At 38.5% G+C, this 6,029-nt stretch overlaps 1 protein-coding gene across 1 annotated transcript in view; it reads right to left on the reverse strand.

The window, feature by feature from the left end:
• LOC102210847 (thrombospondin type-1 domain-containing protein 7A-like) overlaps positions 1-6,029 on the reverse strand; it is a 184,011-nt gene that overhangs the window by 100,836 nt on the left and 77,146 nt on the right. The window lies entirely within an intron of this gene.

Genomic DNA, 6,029 nt, shown 5'->3' on the forward strand with positions numbered 1-6,029 from the left:
ATTCATCCTGACCAGACTGATGTTATTAAAGGTAAACAACTTTTACTTATCAATAAATCTCACATTTTAATCTTATCCTCACGCTCCACAATGTTACTAGATAAGGATGTCTTCTCTTTGCTTCGCTCTTTACATTTTTCATAGAGCCAGTAGAGGATTTAATCAGACAAAATGAAAATATCAAAAATGTATTCAAACAGCCACCATAGACCATGAAGCCATTTTTTTATGCAGATGATATTTTATAAAAATACAAATGTATAATTTCTGCATTATAAAAATATTAATTAAGCACACAACAGAAGGAAAAACTCAATATAAAAATGTATCAAATGGGATTTTAGATGCATACACTATTCCGAAAACACCCGTAACACCTAAATGCAACCTGGCAGCCCAGTCAAGACACTGAACAGCTACAGCATCTTCCCTGTTGGTTTGCCACATCCTGTTGTCTCCACAATGCTGCGTTCTAAGTGACTTGTTATCTGTCGAACTGCAAGGTTCCAATGTAGCCCTTACTGTTGCCATTTTTAAAGTGTAAATTACAAAATTATATAAGCATTGTGAAATAGAAGAATCGAAGGGTCTTCTGATAAATCATATGCCTGGAGATGGAAATGTCTTAAGTTAACCAGATCAGGACCTTAATAATCAAAATTTTTTTATTACGGGCTTCTGACAGAGAAACAGTTGCAAAGTGCACAGAAAGAGTAAAATAAATAAGAAATTAATAGAACATTAATAGACACAATAAAATAGAACAGGTACTTTTAAAATAAATAATTCATAATTCAATGAACTAAAAGTAAGCTTTTTATTCCCAGGCCAGTGGTCTAGTTCAAGCAACCAAAACTGCATTTACTCTAATCCACTTCCCCCTCAGGGTCAGTTTCACTGACTGTCAGTATCCCACTTCTGTCCAACCCAGTTAATTTTGGAATATTCTCGATCTCCTCGTCTTAACCTGCATGGCGAGGCAACACCGGACTGAGCCAAGTCAAGTTTAGCACATTTCTCTTCCCGTCTGTGTCCCTGGCTCTGGTCATGAGGATGTTGTGTAATGGGTGTCTGTAGTTCACAAGGGTGTCTGTAGAGCCACACCTTTCTTTTTTTGACCCTCCTCTCATCCCATTTGTAAAAGTACATTGATGTTTCCAGCAATATTAATGAATGGCTGAGTGCAACTGGCACTAATCAGTATACTCAGGTCAGTACATGATCTAATTAATAGAAATACTAAATCATAATATGTGTTTTTTTTTGGTTTTCAATAAAGTTTAGTTTTATTAATTCTATATTTTTGTTTTAAGCTGTTTCTTTTTCGATTTGCTCTCCAGGCTTGATGGAGGTGTTTCAGAGTTGTTCTTTGCTGGTTTTAAAGACACTTTCAGTCCAATGCTTGTACCTGCAGGGGGTTGTTTTCCAAACCCAGTTTCAACCTTGCAACCATGCAAATGAAACTGTATAGGATCAAGTGTGAAACTCCTATCAACTATTTGGGCTGAATTTTGTAGACCAGATAAACTAAACAGCCCTATTTTGAGTTGTTAGATCGTGCCATCATGTGAAAATGACTTCTGCATATTTTTAAATTACACTTTATTATAAATTCAACATGATGTCACAAAGTTTTGGATGTCTTAACATCAGGTTTATTAATGTACTCTGGACTCTCTACTTTTTAGGACTGGGATTATAACAGTAATTTAAAAATCAGATGAAAGTTCTATGATTATTTTAATCAAAGAACAAAACACATCAAATGCATTCAGTTAGAAAGTTCTACAAAAAGGCAGAGATGGGGGTTGTCTGTGGAAGGAAAGCTCTTATTTCACATCGAATCCTTACGAAGTGACAATAGTTTCAATGTAATTGATTTGAATGACAAGGACTAAAATGAGACAAGCAAAAATTCCTAATTGTAACATGTTCCTAAATGTTAGGAGCATACAAAGAAGAGGATTGGTTTTATAACATCCATAACAGGGCTGGAGCCTATCCCAGCTGTCATAGGGCGACAGACCCTGGACAGATCACCATTCTGTCGCAGACACATAGAGACAGACACGCATTCGCACTCACATTCACACCTATGGGCAATTTAGAATCATTAAGGCATGTTATTTAACTAATTGCAAGCCCTTCTACTGTGGGAAGCCAGAGTAACCGGACCAAACCCAGATGAACATGAACATGCACACAGAAAGGCCGCGGCCAGATGGTGGAGTCAAACCCAGGAACTTCTTGCTGTGAGGCAACAGTGCTAACCACCGCACCACCGTACTGCCCTTTTTCTTTAAAAACAGTGCTCTGTAGTGACCAAGACATCGATTTACTGATCCACACTACTAGGATCTACAGCAATGACATCAGAATTTCATTCCGACAGGAGCATTGTAGTAGGGATGGTAACAAAGAGAGGGAAGGTAATCAGAACTGAGGGGGGAAGGCAACTGAGGCAAACACTGAGAACAGATACAAGTACCTTGGAATCGCACAGGCAAATGGGAACCATGAACAGAACAGCTCTTTACTGTCTTTACTTATTGTACATGTACAACGAAAGAGGCTGCTAGAAACGCCACAACCCCAAGTTGGAAGGAGACTGTGGACTAGTGATTGACAGAACCACTGTCCAGGATTAAAAAGCAAACATCTATGAGTACATCAGGAAAATGGCCACAACTGATCATGTGCTTAGTGAATACCTCAGACAGCAGAAACCCAAGAAAGAAGTGGGACAAGGAGGTCATGGAAGAACAGGCCCCTGTATGGCATATACCACTGGCAGACAGCAGAAGTGACTCATATCAAAATTCCTACCAATAGCTTGACAAAGCTGAACACAGTGCACTGCATATGGCAGCACAGGAGCATGCGACATCGATAGAGGCTGCCATCTACCACACCAGGCAAGACTCGAGGTGCAGGATGTGTGAAGATGCCCTGAAAGATTCCAGCACATACCAGCACATACCAGCAGGGTACAAGTCAAGTCAAGTCAAGTCAAGTTTATTTATAGAGCACATTTAAAAACAACCAAGGCTGACCAAAGTGCTGTACAGTAAATACAGATAAAAATACAATAAAACCCAAGTACAAAAAACACCTCACTGATATAAAAATAAATAAAACAAATAAATTAAACCTTTCTAAAAGCCAATGAAAAGAGGTGAGTTTTAAGAGCGGTTTTAAAAGTTTCTAGGCTTTTGGAGAGTCTGACGTGAGGAGGTAAGCTGTTCCACAGTCTGGGTGCAGCCACAGCAAACGCCCTCTCTCCCTTTGTCTTTAATTTATACCTGGGAACATCTAAAAGCATCAGGTTGGCTGACCTCAAAGATCTCCTGGGGCGATAAGTACTAAGGAGTTCTGACAGGTAAGAAGGTGCAGTGCCATTTAAAACCTTAAAAGCCAGCAGTAAGATTTTAAAATCAATCCTAAAGGCAACTGGGAGCCAGTGGAGAGAGCAGAGAACCGGAGTGATGTGGTCTCTTTTTTTTGAACCGGTCAACAGGCGAGCGGCAGCGTTCTGCACCAGTTGAAGGCGATGTAGACAGGAACGATCTAGGCCAGCATAGAGGGAATTGCAGTAGTCTAGCCGTGAAGTAATAAAAGCATGGACCACTCTTTCTAGATCGTTCCTGCAAAGGTAAGACTTGACTTTGGCTAAAATCCGCAAATGATAAAAAGATCCCTTAACTACAGAGCTGATTTGTTTATCAAGTTTAAAAGCATTGTCAAAAATAACACCAAGACTCTTAATGGAAGAAGTGCAATCGGAGGTTAGGGGTCCCAAAAAGTCAAGAGAGAAGTTGGGATCTTTAGGAAGCCCAAACACAGTGACTTCAGTTTTGCTTTCATTAAGGTGTAAGAAGTTAAGAGTCAAGATGCTAGCAGGCAGGACACACATGCAAAGAAACTGGACAAGCAGAGGAAGAGGCCTATAACGATAGCTGTAGCTATACCAAGTGATAGCAACATCAGGAAGAGGGAACACAAGAAGCTTGAGAAATACCAAGGACTGAGAGAGGAGCTCGGGAAGATGTGGAATATGAAGGCAATAACTGCCATGCAAATTATATCCACTTGTATATCTCTTCTAAGCCCCAAGATGTATCTAAACTACAGATTTTGCAAAGGTGATTGGACTCTATTAAACATTGGATGGCTAACCATTTTTCCAGTTTAATGGAGAGAAAACACAAGTCCTTGTTTGAACCTAAAGTTAAGGTAATGCAAACTCTCGGTCTTGCCATATTCACTACACAAAGCTTAGCAACTTTTAGCGCAGCTTTCACTTTAGAAACTTGTGTTAAATATCTGGCATTTATCACAAATACTGTGTCACATTCTGAACTGTAAATTGTTATTGATGAATTTACTTAATCATGTCTACATGCATTATTTATTTGTATTAGAAAAACCTCCCTCACTAAGTCTTCACATTACACTCTTGCTAATTCAATTACACCAGCTTTCCGTCAATGTCAAAGTCCACTTTAGAATCTTTTTTTGACTTTTAGAGCTCAACATAGCCAAGCATCAAGAACTTTTACAGACGTACTTTTAATCAATACGTCGCAAGCAGGTCCCTGAGGGCTGCTCAAAGCCTGCTCACTGTGCAGCATGCAAAGCTGAAAACTATATTAGACAGAAACTCTGCAACTCTCTCACTCAGCTAAAAATCATTTTAGCGTTTTTGTTATGAAGCACTTTTTATATTTATCTTGGAAGATGCTATGTCAATAAAAAATTACTTTTACTTACTTATCATTGTGTAGCTGTTACAGACTGAATTTGGAAATTTTGGAAATTTGAATTTGCGTGAAAACAAGCTGAGGAATTATTAACAAATACTAGACTTTTAATGGATAATTTGTTTTACTGTAAACACATTTAGAAATCCCTTTTATAGTCTTCCTGACCTCTCAAAGCACTTTAGACTATAACATTAATACAGCACCTGACATACGTGGCTTATTTACAACCAACATTGATATTTTTGGACTGTGAGGAATAAGCCAGAGTGCTCTGAACACAGCAGGGCTTGAACCAGGAACCCTCTTAATAAGAAGTGACAGCACTAACCACAATGCCACCATTAAATGCTTAAAACTAGTGGTGTGCGATACTGCATCGCCGATACCAATACTTTTCTATAAATAAGGTGGATGCGTCATTGAATTGCTAAATCTCAATAAATTTTCATGACCTTAAGTGTCTTTTGTGATGTTTCCTTTTTTATTATTAAATAGTTAAATCCCAGGACATAATTAGGACAAAGTTTATAATTAAATAGAAAATGCTGTATTATCAATTTTTAGAAAAATCTTAAATTAAAAAGTGCACGTAAACCGGTACACAAATTAAAACAAACAAGTCCTGTTGAGAAGCCCCCAAAGCGTCACGTCACGTGACAGCGCAACATCTGAACACAAGAGGGGGGAGGGGGGGGGGGCAAAGTGTGCCTGCTCTGCGCTGACACAGGAGCGGTGAGTCTGGCTGTTTCGTCTTTCATCTGCAGCACTGCAAACAAGAGCGGAACTTAAAGTTAAGAATCGATCTCATCAGGCTATCTCGATCCGATAGTGATGATGACTTGGTATCGATACAATCAATATTTGGATCGATCCGCCGACCACTACTTAAAACCAGAGTACAGAAAACCTGGCACGTGCCTTTGACCAACAAACACTTGGTTTCAAAACAACATACGTTGCAGAGGTGGAAAGTGACAAAGTATAAATACTTTGTTACTGTAGGTAAGTAGAATATTCAGCTATCTGTACTTTATCTCAGTAGTTATTTTTCTTGTTTTTTACTTTTTACTTTTACCCCCCACATTTCAACACAAATATCTGTATTTCTACACAGCAAATTCAAAAGTGTTAAATGTTTTGGTGTTAATAGTCTCCTTGCAAAAGTAGAGTTAATTTTACTCTAAGCAGAGTCACATTCTTTTAATGTAACTCTGAGGTGTAAAATGATAGTAGTTAAAATCGAGTGTTAAAAATGAGTGTTTCTCT

This window comes from Pundamilia nyererei, unplaced genomic scaffold (assembly GCF_000239375.1).
Source record: "Pundamilia nyererei isolate P.nyererei 1_Seehausen unplaced genomic scaffold, PunNye1.0 scaffold00003, whole genome shotgun sequence".
NCBI lineage: Eukaryota > Metazoa > Chordata > Actinopteri > Cichliformes > Cichlidae > Pundamilia > Pundamilia nyererei.